This window comes from Belonocnema kinseyi, chromosome 1, assembly GCF_010883055.1.
Source record: "Belonocnema kinseyi isolate 2016_QV_RU_SX_M_011 chromosome 1, B_treatae_v1, whole genome shotgun sequence".
Classification (NCBI taxonomy): domain Eukaryota; kingdom Metazoa; phylum Arthropoda; class Insecta; order Hymenoptera; family Cynipidae; genus Belonocnema; species Belonocnema kinseyi.
In genome coordinates, this window is record NC_046657.1 from 90,745,058 (window position 1) to 90,765,041 (window position 19,984).

Here is a 19,984-nt window from a genome sequence, read left to right on the forward strand (position 1 = left end):
CGTTCTTAGTTAAATTTGTGAAAAAAACTGACCCTATTCGTTGAAAAATAGCCAAATTCTGAATTTTTTATCAAAGTTCTATAAATGATTAATAATTATTATAAATTTACAAAGTATGGTAGGAAATGATCATCGCAAGACATTGTTATTTCACTCCGTAAAGAAATGATGCCTCTTCCTTGAAAATAGCCAAACTATAAGCATGTTGATAAAAATTATTTAAATAATTAATCATTGTAAATTTTCAAAGCATCGTAGAAAAAAATAATCGAAAAGGTATTCTTTGTTGATTATGTTAAAAAATGGAGCCTAATGGAGAAAGAAAACCATGCTCTTAATTTTTCAATTGAATTTGTTTCAATAATTAATAGTTCTTGTAAATTTGCAAAGCAACGTAGAAAAAAATCATCGTATAGACATTCGTAGTTGATTTCGAAAACAAATTTGCTCTTATGATAAGGGCCAAACTTTAAATTTTTAGTTAAAATTGTTTGAATAATTTATATAGTTCTTGTAAATTTTAAAAGCAGCATCGAAAAACAGTTAATTGACTGCGCGCACAAATCTACTCGTAGAAAAAAGGTCAAACTCTTGATTTTTGAATTAAGATTGTTTAAAAGAATTAATAGTTCTTGTAAATTGACAAAGCAACATAATAAATTGAACGCATTCTTTTAAAAACAGCCATTTATGAAAATTGTTTAAATAGTTACAATGTTTTAAGATTAAATAAATATTTTAAAAAACATAAATGAGCTTTACTCGAATTCGGCACGATCGTTTAACTTAATCGCTAGGAATGTTTACATCCATAATGTAAACAGATCACTCGAACGTGCCTTGACGCCTTAGAACTAGTGCAAAGCTTTTCCTATCAATACATGGGAAACGTAACACACATATGAGCATAACAAAATTTTCTTAAACTTTGATAATTTTTTACACATATTTATTGATTGAAATTTATGATATCCCTTGTAATTGACTAGGAAAACTATTTGAGATTATAAATATATGTACGAAAAAATTGTTAATAGTTGTATGTACAATTTTTGAGATATTTCACTCAGGTGAGATCTAAGCGATGACGTGTGATTGCAGAAAACTTTGATAAATCTCGAAACCAAAAGGTTTTGGATAATACTCTGGTTTTTCTCTATTTTGAATCAGTTGACTATTCAATTTCAAGTGAAGCATATTCTATTCGTATTCTGTTGAATTTACTGGAATTTTCTCTCGAATCCGCATTTACACCAAATTAACTTTCACGAAAAATCCAAAATGCAGTTACAATGATTCATCTTGCATAAGTATAATCTACTTGTTGTCTATTTAAAAATAATATAGTTAGGCTCGGATCTGGACGTAGGTGTAGTCAATAATTAATACCAACTTGGTTAAAACAATATTTATTAAAACAAAACAATTATACAATATTAGATTTTGTTGGTAAGGCCGTCACTCTCTTGCGGTGGGCCTTATACCCCCTGCGACCTATCGATCTATCGACTATCTATCTAACCTAGATATATTTATAGTAAAAATAAAAATTGCAACATACTACCAATGTAAAGAGGTTGGGTGGGTGGGGTGTTGGTTTGAGTAAGATAAACTGGAAAATGTAGATTTTACTGAAAAAAATACTAAACAATTCATGATTTTAAGTAAAAATGAAGAAAAAGCTTTTTTTTAAAAAAAAAAAACGTCGCTAGCCCCGTGGTGGAGGAAATGTTCACCCTGTAAACCCTGTAAACGAATCCAAAGTCCCGCTTTTTGTTTAAAAAAATATCTCACACTCACTTATATAGCACAATTAAAAATAAATTTTCGAAAATGACACTACCTTCCATTTCTTTGTAAGGTCATATTTCATTGACCATTGATTGTTTTTCATAATTGTTCAGTCATTTTCGTCATTTTTTACATTTTCAAGGTTTTAAGCTAAAAAATCTTTTTTTTCTGAGTGAGATAAACTTCTTAATGTTCTTCTTGGGAATGTCAGGGACCAGATAATACCATAAATTTTCACACGTGTTGAAATGTATCCGGTTGCAGAAGATTGTCTTAATAGTTTGTCGTTACTCGATAAGATCAAAGCTGTCGACAATTTGGCGACTAAACTGTGAAATTCTTACCTCTTGCTTACAAATTTTGTCAGTCGGGAGAATACGAGTTAAAGGAAAGGAAACCCAATTTTCAATTTTGAATGTTTAATGCGTTGGAATTAAAAAACAAGCCTGAAATGGAAGAAAAAATTACCCCCAATAGTTGGCTATATATATATATCTAGAGTATAAAGGGAGACCCAATGGGAAATGAGTATTTAAGTAAACAATTATTATAAATATTTGATAAATAATTATTAAAATTATTTTGCATTGAGTGGTCCACCTTAGATAGGTGACCCATTATTGGGATTGTCACCTTAGTCAATTAAAAATTTGGTATGAATAAATGAGTACCTGACGTAAAAGGTACAGAATAATATAGGTGAAATTTAGATGACCTATGTGCTTTGGGATTTGGATTCCACTGACTATTTTCAATAATAATAATAAGTACTTGACGTATATTCAACCTAAATATTATTTATAATATTTAATATCATTTTCAGAGAAAAGTTTATTACATGACGAATCGGAAAGGCCGAGAAATCAGGAGGCTTGGTGTCATCAGACGATTAACAATGTTTCACGCCATTATTATAATTTATGAAGGGTTTGTATGATCGTCCACTGACAATATAATGTGCTATACATTTCTTAGTTAGAGGGTAATATAAATATAGGTATGCAGATTTTATGCGGTGATACTTACTTTAATGGTTAGCGTCACCATAATTAACAGAGAATAGAAAATTTTAAGCCAATTGAAACGATAGAAATAGACCTGACTCAAGGAGCTCATTACCCACTATAAATTACCTGGAATTAGTACACCTGCGATTCTATTACATTTATATTGAAGACTAATTTTAAGAACCAGGTCGTAATTTAGAACATTGTAAGAAAATCTAGGTAAATATAGTATTATAATCTGAATTATAAACTTACTCTCTAAATCTGAATCAGCTATAAATTTCGCTGCGATATTGATATTTCTAAAACATTTCTAGACATGATTTCTAGACATGATATTTCTAAAACAAGGAATGTTTTACAAAATTTCGGATTTCAGGGTGGGAGAACATTTTGAATGACCTTAATACAACAAGGTTTCTGGTCGGATCCCGGCCGGGCTACCTCTGGCTGGGTTTCATGGACAGGAACCGGGCGGGTGCCGGTCGGGCTACATTTTTTTCGAATCATGTAGTCCAGGGCCGACCGGTTACTGGCCGGACCAATCCTGGTTATATCCCATGGTCGGGAGCGGGCTGGAAATTGGTCAGGTTAATGTTTTTCTAGAAATTACACATTTTTTAAGAGCCATTATATTATCAAAGACGTAATTATGGATGCTAGATGAATTATTAGTTGAAAATTATAATTTAACGATTTATTAGATCAGTGAAAGAAAAATGAGCTTTTTTAAATTCTTAAAAAAAAACATTAAATTTTTTCGAATAATTTAACATTTTATATTAAACTGTTATCGATTCTGCTATGTACAACAACATAAAATGATACAATTGTTATAAACTTCTCTATATTCAGACAATGTTTAGCCTGTACAATTTCAGATTTACCGCAATATATAGCGCCTGCTGTGTCTGTCGTCTGCATAGACACTCAGTAATTTTCAGTTTCGCACCTGGAACGAGGATGCTCCTTGCACTCACGTCGCGTCGGCTCTTCAAAGTTCGCAAATAAAATCGAGACTTTTGGTTAAAATCAACCTTATTTCAGTAATTAGTTTGAAATCCCCACTTAGAGCTTGAATAATTATTATTTTCAATTAAAATATAGTCTTGTGTATACAGTCTTTACTTTCTTCCTTCCTAACCTTAAATCACCACGTGACTTCCAAATTGCTATGAGATTCTATCATCAGGGAATAAAATTCTACTCCAATTTTCTTGCTAGGATTGGTTCACTTGATTTGACTTTTAAAGTTCACCGTAATCTTACGATGAGCCTTAAAAGACAAAACAAGTTAACAATTTCTCGCCTGAAGCAAGATTTCTTAACCGCTTTATGGCCGGATTAACCGACCGGATCCCGGCCGGATTCCCCAACCAGCACCCTGCTTAAAGCGGGGCTATCCGGTTGGGACCCGGCCGGATCCCTGATTGGATTCCTACACGGGTATGAACGCGAAAATTAAGTTTTTATTCTAACAGTGATACCTTAGATTTTTCGAAAATGTAAAAATTCCTAGGACTAACAATAAATGTATCAGAAAATACTGATCTCTCAACAAATAGTTGAATTTTCGAATAAAAAAGATCAATTTAAAAAAGGAGAATTTTAGCGAAATGAAATGATAAATTTTTCACTAAACTGATCAATCCTTAATTATAATAGTTAACTTACAGTAACATTAATAAGGAACATTATTTGGACTAACTTAGGATGTTTTTGAACCGTTTAATAAGGCTATTTAAGGTTTGTGCCCACCGGGTTAATATTCAAAATAGTCTCTCAAGAAACTAAAATTTTAGCAAATAAGTTTAATTTTCACCAAGCAGGTACAATTTTAAACAAAAATAAGAATTTCAAACTAAGAAAAATATCAACAACAAGGTTAAATTTGCAACTAAATCCATAATTTTGTAGAATCTTCAACCAAAGAGAGCAAGCTTTAGCGAAACAATAAAGATTAAATTTCTTAACCAAAAGAAATTCTTGACAAAATACAGGAATTTTTAATTACATATGTAGTCAAATCCTCAAACAAAAATTAGACAGTTAAATTTTCAAATTAAAAATAAAATGCTTAGTAAAAAAACGAATTTTCAACACAATGGTTCAATAAAAATTGAAGTTGCAATTACAAAAGATCAATTTTAAGCCAACAATGCAATAGCTGCATTTGCAGTTTAAAAATGTTTTAATTTTTAACTAAGTAGTTGAATTTGCAACGAAGCAATATAATGTTTTAACCAAATAGTTTAATTTTCAACCAGAAAAATATAAGCTCTTAAACAAGAAATGGAATAATTATATTTGCATTTAAAAGTATTAGTTTACAAACAAAAAGAAACGAATTTTCAAGAAAAGGGTTCCACTTACAACCAAGTAATTGAATTTCCAATGAATGAAAGCAAATTTTAACTACTTATGTGTCTTTAACGAAACAAATAAATTTTAAAAAATATATAGTTAAATTATTAACCATAAACAAAATTATTAACCGAAAAAATATGCATTCTCAACAGAAAATGTAATAGTTGTTAGGGGAAATTCACAAAATACGTGATAAATTTTTCAGGAACTTCTGACCCCCCCCCCCCCCCCCCCCCCTGTGTGATACTTTTTACATTGGTCTTAACATACAGAATGATACTTCGGCAGACCCCCACCCTCTTAAACATATCACGTATTTTGTGAATGCCCCCTTATTTAAACCGAAAATATTTTTAATTTAAATAAAAACAGTCAAATTCAACCAAAAAGACGAATTTTCAAAAAAATAGTTAAGTGCTCAACCAAAACAGGTTGATTTGTGACCAAACAGTTTCAGTTTGGACCTAAAAAGCTGAAATTTCTTCCAAAAAGAAATGAATTTTCAAGCCAAAGACGAACTTTTCAACAAAAGAGTTAATCGGTTGAATTTTTCAACAAAATGATCAGATTTTCAATTAAATAATACCATTTTTATCCAAAAAAGATGAATTCTCAACCAAAATATAACAGAAGACTTGAACCAAAAGTATTTGGATTTTCAAACAAAGACAGGAAGTTTTCATTAAAATATAGAATCTTCAAACTACTTCTGGAAGATTAACATCTTCTTAGGACTAACAAGAAATATTTTATTATATTTAGAATTTCAGGGGAGGAGAAAAATTCGAATTGTCCTCTCTTCGGCTATTTTATGGCTCTCTGAATGATTTTTTTTACTTTCAGGAAGCGTTTATTTAGATTTACGTAGTTCAAGTATTCGTCAAAACGTAATCATTTTTCGTTAAAAAAAATGTAGGAAGTTCCTTCGAAAACTCAGTTTTGAAATTTCAATGAGCATGTAGACGGCCATGATCGTGAAGACAAAAGTGGCATAATAACTCATCCTCTACACTCTACAGATCCTACACATGAAAATTCATAACAAGATCTTGAAGATCGGATCACTCTGATGCGCAATTTGCTGATCAAATAAAAAATAAAAAATTTGCCTGGCCAATTTCACAAATATTTAATATCCTAAACATTATTTCATTCTGAAATATGACTAATTTTTACTGGTGACTAATTATTGCTAATTTCGATACATAATAATAGCCGCATTTCCACTTCCCGCTATTCGCACTTAAATTTGGGTACACATATTCACGGTTTTGCTAAAATCATCTACAGATTTGCTGATAAACTTTTCCAGATTTTTAGTTTTTAGGGTATTTTTCGTTATGTTTAATCCTTTGTCAACTTTCTAAATAAATCTAATGATAAATCTATGATGCGAGCGACGGAAACTTAAAAAATATCGAATAGTTCTCTAGATATTGGTAATTTATGAAAATGTCAAAAGAAGCCGGCTTTTGCTAGGTTTTTTTTTCGTGCACTTCCAAAAGACCGAAATAAACTTAAATAGGGATCATTCTGTGCCGATTTGCATCAATTTTAAGATAATATAATTTTCGAAATTGTACTAAAGTAATTAAGGTATTAATTTAAGATTGCCAAATAACTAAATTGGCAACAGAATATAATCAAATAGTCGTGAACAGACGAAAGATATACTTGGATATAAGAGAGGGGATTTATTAAAATGGACGGAGAATTAGGTTTTTTGAAAAAGAGGCAAAAATATGGACGTGGCTACAGGATAGGCTGAGATATTAGAGAATAAGAAATTGGTAAAGAATGGCGAAGAATTATATGGTCAAAGACGTAAAAGGAACAGAACAGAAACATTAGGCCAAATTCCTTTCAGGATAAGCGTGACTCACTCGGTTCTTCGAGGAAGGGAATTTCACAAGGTGGTATAAGGGGCTGTGTGTGTGTAACTGGGGGGAGGGGGGGGGGTAAAATTTTAGATTAATCTAGAATTTCCGTATTTCTGAGCTACATGATTTCTCCGACCCAGGTCGCTGATCAACCTCTCCAGCAAGCAGTGCAGTTGAAGAGCTTCATAAAGTCCTTATGTAAAGCTCTCCATTCGGGCCCATTGCACGGAGAAAAATGGATGTATAAATGTAGATATTCAAAGGGTAAGATTTTGTACCACCTAGCATGCAGATATTCATACCAAACATCTACTATCTTTTTGGGATGTTAGGGGTAAAAATATTTGTATGTTAAACTGAAACACATTCAGATGTTAAAATCGTTTGAGCGCATGCGCATTGCGCATTAAAATCTCTTAACTGAATTTGTCGGTTCTATATTTTCGATATCACAATTGCAGAATATTACAATTTTGGAACATTTCAAAAGAATAAAAATTAATGCTATCCTTAATTAAAATTGGATAATGACTTCTGTCTGTATACACAAGGGAAGTATGATCTTAAATTGCATGTATCATCTGATCGACATTTTATACCCTTTATAGGTTTTTCGTGCATGCAAGAATATTAAAGTTTAATTTTAAATACAAAAATACGTTATCAATTAATTCCTTTAATTACTAGAAATAAGTAAACTCTTTAAATATTTACGGCCCTTATTTGACATAAGCATAAATGTAATATCTCGGATATTTCAGTTAAACATTTTGGATGTTCCACAGTAACATCTCACTTTTTATAATGTCTATAGATGCTATCTTCAAACATCCAGATTGTTGTCCTATAGTTAAATATAAAATATGTTAAACCTGAAAAGCTGGATGTTACGTTTGAACATCCATTTTTCTCCGTGTGATATCCAAGGTTTTTCGTTTCAGGTTTCATTCACTCCATTGACACTCTTCATCAGCAGGGTGTCTACTGTGCGGGAATCTAAGAAAATTCAAAAGTAGTCCGTGAATTAAAAAAATCCGGGAATTGTCCTTGATTCTATTTTTGGCGCGTGAGGTTCATTTCATTTCCTTATAACTTATTTATTTTTTGTACATTTGAGTTGCCTTCTTTACTTTTTTCTTGTTTAAAATTCTTTAAAGTTCTTGAATAATTAAAAAAATATATATTTAATCAATTTTAATATTGCATTCGATCAAATTACGCATGTCGCAGCTCACTATATGTATTGTATGTAATCTTCTATTTCAAGAGGGACTTTGCATTTATAATTTACAAAAGTGAAATATGCGGGAATTACTGGGAATTTTGACACTATATTTGAGAAAACTGTAATTTTGTTTAGTTCAATTGAATCTTAAGGCCAACGTTCATCATACTAGTGTTCAATCTGCTTGACATTATTGTTTGAACTCTTCGATTGACTCTGCCGTAACAACCTTATCATTTGCAAACGCTAACCCACGCACCTTCACTGTCCCGAGATCTATAACTTCTTCATCGAGGAGGGCCAATCTTGATACTTTTCCATTAATATAATAAACAGGTAATAGAACATAACGCATCCTTGTCTAGCACCTTGCGTAATATCGAACCAGTACGCTTTCAGGACTTCCAAAAGCTTACTTCTATCCACCTTATCAGACACTTTTTCTAGTTTAACAAATGCACCCTAAAACTTTTTCCTATGATTTGTCACAATCTAAAATATCTGATACGCACCTGATCTTCCTGGCATAATAAATCCACATTGGACTTCCTAAATCTTTTCTTCTTCTATTTTAATTACCCTATTAATTAGTATTTTTCGATATATTTTGCTTACGATGCTTAGAAAGCTGATATCTCTGCAATTATTTCAGCGTCTTTTATCTCCCTTATATACGGAGAGAAATCTAGTTTGAAAACCTGGGGATCATTCTTAGAAATAGGTGACTCAGTCGAAGAAAAATAAAGCAATTCATTTTCACGTTGGTCCATCTCAGAAAGGTTAATATACAAATATTAGGAATACGAATTAAATGGCTTAGCCTGAACGCTCGTCGCTAGTGTAACGAAAGGTTCGACCGTAGGGGACTGAGTGTAAGAACGCGTGTGGAGTCGGAGGTAGATCAGACTGATTAGAGGAACGAAAGGAAGATCGAATTATAAGGAAAGTAAGAAAAATAAACAGAGATTCTGCTATACGGTTCAAATGTAAGTCAGGCGTTGTAGAATCGTCGTTAGACATTCCAGTAAAGCATCCTGAAATACATGATGTAATATAATGATTAAGTAGCAAACAAAATCTTCTACTTATAATAGCTACACTTAATTTATTCGATAAATTATGTAATTACACGTACGGTCACTTACAAACATTATCGAACGCTCAAACGCTATGAAAAATCGCACCCGCTGGGGATCGAACACCCTACCTAAACAACCTAAAACCTCTAAAGCCTATGTCCGACGTTCTGGCTAATGACGCTAATGTATCGCTTAAATTCTGCTGACAAAATCTCAGCCAAGATTTTCGCTGATAAGCATGGGATAACAGAGGAATATATTTTTTTCTCTATTTTTTCGTTTTACACATTATATATGAATAGGTGGATTTACAAATGTTCCATCAAAATATTTTAATTTAAATAATTTAAATTTTAATACTGAAATGTTTAATTTAAATATTCTTTGAACTTGTGATCTCTGTTCAAATAGTAAAGCTCGAAAATTTAAGGGATTTATTACTTTTAGATGTATTATAAGAAACAAATATTTAAATTTAATTTTCTAGCTTCAAAAAATAGAATGATTATAGTTCTTCTAATCTTATTTAGTACAAATTTGACAGTAAAAATAAAAGCGGCCAAAACAAATAATTTATTGGAAAATTAAGGTTAAAAAAATTGCTTAAGATACAAAATACTTAAACCTGAAGTTAATATCCTAATTTTAAAGTTGAGTTTGAACATTAAATCTAAGGCTTGCTGAAATTAAAAGAAATAAGTCTGAAAAATGAAAATATGTAAATGATGAATTTTATCAAATTTTTCTAATAGCTAGTATTTATTTATACTTGCAGTATATATAATCAGATAACGATCGAAAACGAAATTTTTTAGGAGAGCGAAATAACGTTCCGTAAAATCGAAATGAGCCTATAAAGATAAAAACAAAAGTTACTCCCGAGCTGAAGTGTTTCTGAATTAAAACTAAAAAAAGTATGATTAAACCAAATTATCCAGTCCCGAGAAATAAAACGTAGAAGTTTACAATCACAAAGAGACAGAAACAACTTACTTCTTTTAGATATTAAGTTGCTTAAGGCCATGTGACGAGAGGGTCACGTGAACAACCCTGGTCCTCAATTTTTCTTTTCCAACTTACGCCTAAACGAAATGAGGTATCACTATGAAAGTTTGGGAAATGAAAGAGGAGATAATAAAGTCCATGTCTCTGCTTTGTTCCGGTGGAAATTTTCAGAAAATTTTTTTTTTTAAGAAAATACCAGTGGAAGTTTTCTTTCCCAACTTACGTCCACACAGAATGAGATATCGCGTTAAAAATTTGGCACGATGAATAGAAGGCCTACAAGAATGTGTCTCTGGTCCTAAATAATTAGAATAGTGAAAAAAGTTTTTTTTTTAATTACTATTTTGGAGAAATACCGACTGTGCTGTCGTCAAACCCTGCAAGCATGGACATAGGAAACACGGGACTAGGCATGCCATCCTAACCTGGGCGAGCGGGGTTGAATCCACGAAAGGGGGGAGAATTCCATGAGTGGGGAGAGCCGCCATCTTACGATGTGCCATTTGATTATGCGCATGAGCATTTTTGCCGACAAACTGTGCTTGAAAATATAAACATGTGGGCGCTGTCATGTTTGTTGCGGGATATCAAAAGGTGGAAGCCCTCCCCCCTCAATGACATGCCTAGTCCCTTGTTGCCTATGTCCATGCCTGCAAGCAATTTGCAATGTTGTCAATGGGCTAGTTATGAGGTTTATATTTATCAAAGTGGGTCAAAACGACAAAAATCGCTCACGAACATTATGCACAAACATAAATTGGTCTGACATACGTATCAGTCTGGTATCAGCTGTTTCAGAGCAGCGCTAGCGCAGCAAGTAGACAATTCCGAACTTCTACGGGTCTGTGGGTAAAACAGATTGCATGATTACCTAAAGAGAAAGTTAGAAGTCAAACTTTTGCTGTAAAGACTAAATGTGTCCGTCGATAATCATTATTTGCATAAATAAACTTTTTTCTTCTTCTAACTCTTTGCAAGGCCACAAGCGATCCTTTAATATTTATTAAGATTTCCCGAAAAAATTTCCGCGTTATTTAAACTTTTCTTTTTCAATATGGGTGAAAAAATATTGATCTTAGAGCTGACTTAATCAGCTGTTATACTCATCACATGGCCTTAATTGGGAAAAAATGAGTTTGACGAGAAAAAGTTAAACACTTCCAAGTAAATCATTCAAGAATTTCCCGTTTCCAATTTTGGGTGTTTTGAAAATCATTTTTAAACAAAGACTGAAAATTTATTTTTCAATTTTGAAACATAATGAAAACTTGCTCTCGAAATTTGAGGAGGCTGAATAAGAACGAAAAAAGAGTTTATAGAAAAAGCTTATTCTTTTGCGGGAAAGTAAAGATTTAGTGTGGAGGTATCGCACTGTAACAGTGATAAAAGTTGTAGTGATAAAAGTTGATAAAAGTGTCTTTTAGTAAAAATTGAAGATTAAAGATTTTAGGTTGGGATTTGATTAAAATGTAAAATATAAATCATACGAATAGAAAAAAAATACGGTGCTTACAAGTGCAATCGAGAATGGCGCGAACTCGTGAACTGTCGGCGGTAATGTAGCGCTACTGCGCTTGCGTGATATTGCTAGTAGCTTTCTGGTACAGAGTCCCCAGAAAACTCGCGAACTCAACTCTATTTGCCAATGCAAGCGTCTCTAAATGCCTCTAATATTTGACATTGCACGACGCATCTTATTTCGACTCTAATCTTAACTATACGTAGTAATATATTTTAACGAGGATTTATTAAATAAGGTGCCTTTTACAAAAGGTACTTTATTGAAATGAATAAAAGTATGATCTATATCACATTCAATTTTATTAGTCTATTAAACAGTTATTTCTAGATATAATAATGATGTGATCTAGTAATCACAACTTAACAGTTTAGAAAGAGTACCTGTATTCGAGTAATAGTCACTAGCACCATAATAATTTGTAATGTAATACAGCACTCTTTATAAAAATTATTTTTCCATTTTTTCCATGTATATAAATTAAGAAAATCAAGTTTCTTCATTCTACTAAATTTTTTCAGACAAAAATTGAATATTGATTCAATACTTGACTAATATTTGAATAATATTTGAATATTTGATTCAATAATTGTCAATATTAATTCAATACTGACAATTCTTGATTCAATATTAATTCCTTTTCATGTATAGTTCTTAAATCAGCACTTCCATACAAACTAAAAAGTTACGTGCCGCTTTGAGTGCTTCTCTTAAACTTAGCAATGAAAAATTCGACTTAAACGGCAATGTCACTTATGTATCTTTTTAGTTTGTACGGCAGAGCACATGGATTTGTTTCTTGGTTTAACTTCAACTCAAGCTTATTCTGTGAACAAATAGAATTTCCCATACGTATAAGTATAGCATTTAAAAGTGTTGGAAGTCAAAATCTTCATTAAAGAGCCCACATGATAATATCCACATGTAAATACATGTAAAATTCGACATGGATATCCATGTGGTACTTCATGGAGCAGTTTCCGTGCACTTAACATTTTTCAAATCAACTCTAGACTTATAGAATGAGACATGCCCGTGTGAAACAATTTCATGGCAGTCTGGTATTAGATCTGCTCAGGACTGGCAGTGTTCAGATATCCAAGAAAAATAAATGTTCTGAGTTTGGTGCGGAAGGGCTGGTCTGCCTCAGGACTGACGCTGAGAAACTATCCCAGAATAAAACAAGTTATAAGTGCAATCAGAAATGTTTTCTTTAATATGTCAAGAAAGTCAGAGAGTGTCTAAAATGATAGAAAATAAGAAATTCGCTGTGTCCAAACAAGCCAGTAATTTTCTTATTACCTTGACAGTCTGTCTGGTCCAGATTTGTCGTTGAATCAACTAAGTAAACTTATAGTAAAAAATGATTGTTTTTCAATTAATTTAAAAAATAAAGGGCGTCCATTCAGATTTTAACTAGCCTTCAACTATTGGCTATCTAAGCAGCCATTAACTGCAGTTGTTGACCAAACCATCTGGTCAGCGTCAACACCAGAAACCAGACGGTCTCGTCTGGGCCAGGCCAACACCATCGATTTTTTAAACTAACACCCTTAAGCTGTTGTTAGTTAAGTTCCAAGTGTAACTATCGCGAGTAAAAAAATACTGTAGGGGATTGATTTAGGAAAACACCTGGGAAATTGTACAGGTGTCTTCTCTCAGATAGTGTAATAAAAATATGTTACACGGAAAAAAATCATTCTTAGCACCAAGTAAATGTATTTACTTGAATCCTATTTATTAGCATCAAGAAAATATTCTTTAACAGAAGTAATTTTTATTTAAACTAGACACATATCGTTTGTTGATCTAAAGAAATGAATTCTTTGGCTGTATTTTCTCGATTGAAAGGTGTTGTATTTGCATAAATATTTATTTCTTCAGTGAAAGGAAATATTTCATTTGTGTATACTAGAATTACATTATTCATAACACATAAAAATGTATTCCAACAAAGTAATTTTTTTAATAAAAAAAATTAATAATTTGGCGTAATTTGTTTCAAATGAAGAGTTCTTTAGAAAAAGAAATATGTTGTTAAATTAATTATCCATGGCAATTATAATGTAAGCTGAAAGAATCCAGTTGCTCATTTAGGAAAAATATGTACTACAATTGAAGTACCAACTACTGTATTGCACTAGCGAATTGTCTAGGCCAAATAAATATTTTTTTGAATCAGTGAGATATTTTTTGCTTCAAATATTCAAAAATTAGCTGAGAGGAAATTCATTTGGAACAATGAGCCATTCATTTGGTTTAAAATGTATATTTTTTGTCTTCAATTAATATTTATTTAATTCAAAGAAATATTTCCCTCCTTTCCCTTTGAATATAACAATCTTAACTTAATCCTAATAACATTTGTCTGGCTGAAAGAAATTATTTTTTTGGATTTAAAGTGCATATATTTATTTGTCTTAATTAAATATTTCTTTGAAAATAAACAGGACTTTCACTTTCTTCATCCAAGTAAAATTGACTTGGTACAAGTAATACTTTTTTGAGTGTATATTTCAATATAATTGAATTATGGGATTGTCTAATTTACAAAAATTAAATCCTGTTTTGCGTATGTCTTCCTGAATTGTTTGAATTATTTCGAAACACTACTCGAATTTTATGTGGAATTCAATCATGGATTTTCCTACATGGGAATGCTTTTCAGAATACTTAATCTAATTTCCGAATCATTATTTGTTGATTCCGTCTTTTTCTACAATTTGCTGGCACTCTTTTTCATTATTGTTATGCCACTGTCGAAAGGCAAACTGGCAACAGGAATTTGACAACAGGAAACGAACCGTAAAACTAATTTGACTCGGTTTCCCTTTCTCACCAAAGTTCCACGCGCCCTTTCACCAGCGCTCTAATTGCAGATACTTAGGGAAGGTCGAGGTTTGAAATCTTCTTCGGTGCACTGAAACTATGAGGATAATTAAAGAAAATTAACGAAAAGCTGCGGAACCTCGATTGGCATCGAAGTCGGTAAAATTTCGTCTCCAAAGGATTTTTCTTTCAACCTGGACCGTTACATATCTGGTAGGATGACACTTTAAAGGGGGTGCTGCAGATGCAACCATATATTAAGGGCGTGGCAAATTTTTTCACCTAACTCCAATCTTATTCCTAATTTGTCCTTTTTGACATTCACTTTCTCAAGATATAAAAAGTTTTTGTAACTTTTGCATTAAATTTAACGTTGTGTAAATACTCGAAACATGTTTTGCGATAACTTCGAAATAGTTTTGTGTAGATTGCACGTTCTCACGTAATTACAAATTATTGCAGTTGAAATATAATAATATTATTATTAATATAAAACATTTTAAATCATACAACTCTTATTAATACCTTTACATTTATTAAACTTAAAGAAAGGGAGAGGGTGACCGAGAAAACATTACGGGGTACGTTAAAGTTGGGACAAGAAAGTCAAAAGTTATAATAAAATAGCTTATATAAAATTGAAACGGTTCTCTTTAGGACACTTTCAAAATAATAGGGCATTCCTAGTTTTGTTTTTAATCTATCAAGAAATTTTAAGTCTTGTAAATATAAAAAGTCAAGTTGTAAAACAAGCAACAATCGTTCTTCAAGAAGGCTTTCCTATAAGCAAATGTACTAATCGCGATTTTGATCGTCTTACAGAATTATAATTCTCATTTATTTTCTTCGCCTAAATGCAATTAAATTGGTCAGAGATCATAGGGCAGTGAACAAAGGTGTGTGGTTAAAGTTGAAATGTTAAAGGTCAGAAATTATGTGATAACGTTCAAAAATAATGGGTTGAAGGTGCCTTATAATGTGTTCTGTATAAAACTATTATGTAATCAATAATTTAAGTGTTTTCTCTACTTTTTACGCAACAACTTATAGTTTTATTTCATAATAGATATAATTGATAAACAGTATACTCATCCCATTGTAGTGTAATTGCCAAAAAGATGCGACTATTTTAGAAAATGAGATTTTTTAGGACAAGCAAATTTTCAAACCGCCTAAAATATTCTCTTTTAATTAGAGATGACCCAAAAAGTACGGAAATTTAAACTAAGAGATCAAGGAACTTATTTGTGATGGATATTAAATTTTACACTTTGTTAAAGTTCGTCTGACAGAACATACGGCTATGACAAACATTTCAAAAATTTTTTGAGAAAAACCTATATGGAACCGATTTTGAAGTGATTTTTAAAATCGTTAACCTTAAAGTATTGCACTCTACTCTTGATTTTTATGATTTTCATCTCTTTTTAAGTAATATCGGCTCATTTGAAATATTAAAAAAAATTTGTTTATATTATTTGGCTATATTTTTCATTTTAGATTTGTACTTTCGGAAAATACATTTTTCGTATTTTTTTTATTTACAATTTCTAAACGATTTCATCTAAAATTTGGAAATTTTAGAAAAAAAAGTTCGAGCTGATTAGCCCTGAACGAGTAAAAAATGGGATTGTAAGTAATGGAAAATTCCGTAACGGTAAACAGATCGATAAAAGTTATGATTCAAATAATTGGATCTTTGATGAAACCGATGAAACCCTCGTGTATTTTAAGGACACGGAGCGAGCCAAGGATGAAAACAGTCCACAGGCCAACACTTGGCAAAAGCTTGGCCAATCTTGGGAAAAATTAAAACCATTGAACAATCTGCCTAAAAGTGCTTACTCGGGGGGTTTCGGGGTTGCTGATTACGAATTTTTGATCAAAGACAAAAAATCGAAATGGCGGATTTGAAAAGGCCACACATTTTTAGAAAAATTGACAGATTCAGCTCAAAGTGTTTATTCAGAGGTTTTAGGGGTCGCTCATTACGAATTTTTAATTAAAAATTCGAAATGGCGGCAAAATTAAAGAAAAGTTGACGGATCAGGCTAAAAACAGTACAAAAAAGTGTTCAAAATGACACCGAAATCAATATAATTTTGATATGCAACAAGAATTATACCGAATTCAAGACCTTTTTGGTCGCCCGGAGTGAATGATCGACTTTTGAGATCATAATAATCTGATTCTGGATCATGTATGAAGTTAAGTCAAGATGGCTGACGTTCTTAGAGTACTTTAGCTCACATGTGCAAGCTTTTCATGGTTTCTGATGGTGCAGTGTACTTGAAAAGTTAAAAAATAACGAAATCTGATATTAGAATATATCATCTGTTAAGTGTAGTTGTCACTTGCGTGTGGTTAGATACCATTTTTAGGTTATATCGTTAGAGCATTATGAAAATGGATAATCCAAAATAGCATCCAAAATTTATAAAAGTTAACGGACTGAGCTATAGAAATGCTTACTCAGGGGTTTTCGTGATAGCCGATTGTAAATCTTTGATCAAAAATAAACAATTTATAAGAATTGATAATATGTAAAATTATTATTTCATTATGTATCACATAGTTAATTATTTAAACTATATTATGCATTACATATTAATCAACTTATAATCAATTTTTTATTAATCACATAAAATTTTCATGAAATTATATTGAATTTCAACTTTATTGAAAAATATATTCGAATAATTATAAATAATTATTATTGTCATCGATAATAATATTAATAGATAATTTGTAATATGTTCATATTATTAATAAGTAATATTTTGAAATTTCATGCATAGATCTTATTGGATACACGAGTGAATTGAATATCTCCATACAATTTGGAATAAGCGAATGCGCACAGTTACGATTCAAGTAAATTTTCTTTTAAACAAATGAAAACGCACAAAATGGTGCAGTCAGGCTCAAAGTGCATAGTCTAGTGAACAAAATGGTACCTCATTTTTCTCATTTGAGTGTGTTGCGTGAAGTTGCAGAGAAACGAAATGGCGCCCCCGTGTAAAATATCACTTTATTCGTGAATAAATTACCTAAAAAAGTTAAACCTATATAATTTTATACAGCTATTACACCTAATTCGTATTTTCTAAAAATTTATTGATGCAAAAATGCAACCTAAAAAAGTTATATTAGGAAATTATTCAAAAATACATTAGTTTTTGTCCTCTAATTACTGATTTCATGTGTTTTTGTAAGTTAAAGGCATCACACAATAAAAATAATTGTCAATTGTAATTATAAGAATCGATTTTTAAGTACTGTGAGTTATCTACAATATGATAAATATTTTTATTTATTCAAATTCCATACTTGGTTTTTGGCTAAGTTTTCGGGTCTCCCGGCCCACTGTGCAGCCTTCTGCATCCATCTCGAATGTGCCTTGGCATGTTTTGGCACGAGGGTGTTTTGAGGTTACGAATCACGGATCGTTTCGCAAATCCGATAGCACCGATCACAAGGAAAATTATTTTTGTCCGAGAGTGGAGCGAAAACGCTCGATTTCGCTCCGTTGGGAAGAAACGAAACAAAGCAATTCCACGCCTGTAAAGAGGGGAAGGATGGAAAATGTTCGAGGCACGACGAAGCGGGTCTCTTCCCCGTACCCCACTTGCTCGCCACCAACCCCCTTTTGTGCTCATGGAATCCAAGTTGCCAAATTTTGACAGTTCCTACTGATCCTGTAATCAAACATTTCAAAGTTACATTTCCGCTTTGTATATTTGAAAACGCGAAAATTCGCTTTCGCTCCGCTGTAGGATAAAATAGTATGTGGACCTTGTGCAAAAACGGTCGTTTGCGCCTTTTCGCTCTTGGTGCACAATATACTTTAACCGAATATTTTGGGTACAATCGCTGCCCCTTTAAGATCTTGATACCTCTCCACCTTTCCTTTCTCCTTGACAATGACGTTGTAATCGACCGGAGCCGAGTATTCGCTCACGAAGACTGTTGTCCAAAAATTGTAGTTCCAGAAATGTTGGCACTTCTCATGTTGGATAATCGACTCTATTTCCCTCGAAGCGTTCGGCAGGGCTGGGTCGCGACCAACACCATAAGAGCGACAAAGATGGTAATAAAATACTTTTATAGGGCCGCATTATGCCTTACTTCTAAAAGTCCAAGTAAAGAAAGCAGAGATTGAAAAATTATGCCAACAGCTACTCGACAAGAAAAGGAACCGAAAAATTCACATAAATGTAGAAGATCAGTTCTTGCTGAAGAAGCACATTTTGCTTCCATGAGATAGTCAGGACCTAATTCAGGTACAGAGAGTTTCTTTTTCGCATGCAAGAACGGTGTCATTTCCACCTTAGATGATGTGCTAAGGCTTAGTACATCATGATCACATTTTACGTAAAAAAGTTTCCTATGATAGGTGCAGAGCGTCTCAAGCACACACTTGAGTAACTAGAACACATACTATCCCGGTGTCAAACTCATGCGGGAACGACGTATCTCCACTGCCATAATGCGGCCCAAGTGTGCTCTACTGCAGTGATCGGCAAATTCTTTGCTCAATTTTCAGGTATGGTCAGGCTCCACCCGACTTAATTTTTTGTACTACTTTTCGGTCTATTTATGTACCTTAGTGTGAGTGAACTCACTCCAGCAAGGGTATTTTGTCCACAGGCATGTCAAAGTAAGGAATTTTTAAAACTTTTAATTTTTTAACTAGCGATTTGAAAATAGCATTATCAGCTTCTACGAATTTTTCCGATTCCAACGATATATTAGTTGTCTAGAAAAGTTAAAAATTTGAAGCAGTTTAATATTAAGAAACATCAGCTTTACAGTCAATTTAATACTAAATACTTCTCAATTTTTCAACCTTTATAGACAAATTACATGTCTTTGGAATCGGAAAAAGACGGAGATTCCAAATATATTACTTTTAAGTCACTGATTGCAAAATTACGATTTTTTTAATCTCACATTTTTTCCCATTTTCTGACAATGGATCCCTGCGGAAAGGGGTTGGTCTAGCCAAGTTCGCAGGTACTGCCCTGAATGTAGGTCGTAGGGCAGCCAGAGCAGGATACCCTGCCCTGGGCAAGAGCGTGCCGACCACTGCTCTACTGCAATCGCTTGTTACGTGTAAGGCCTGAAATTGTTCTCCAGGACCTCGAGAAACGAACTATATTCGTCATCGAATTCTTGGCTGCGGACTACATCATTGGCAAAGAGTAGGATCTTAAAAGGGAGCTGCAACGATTGTGCCAAAAATATTCGATTAAAATACCATTTCCTAATATAACGCAATA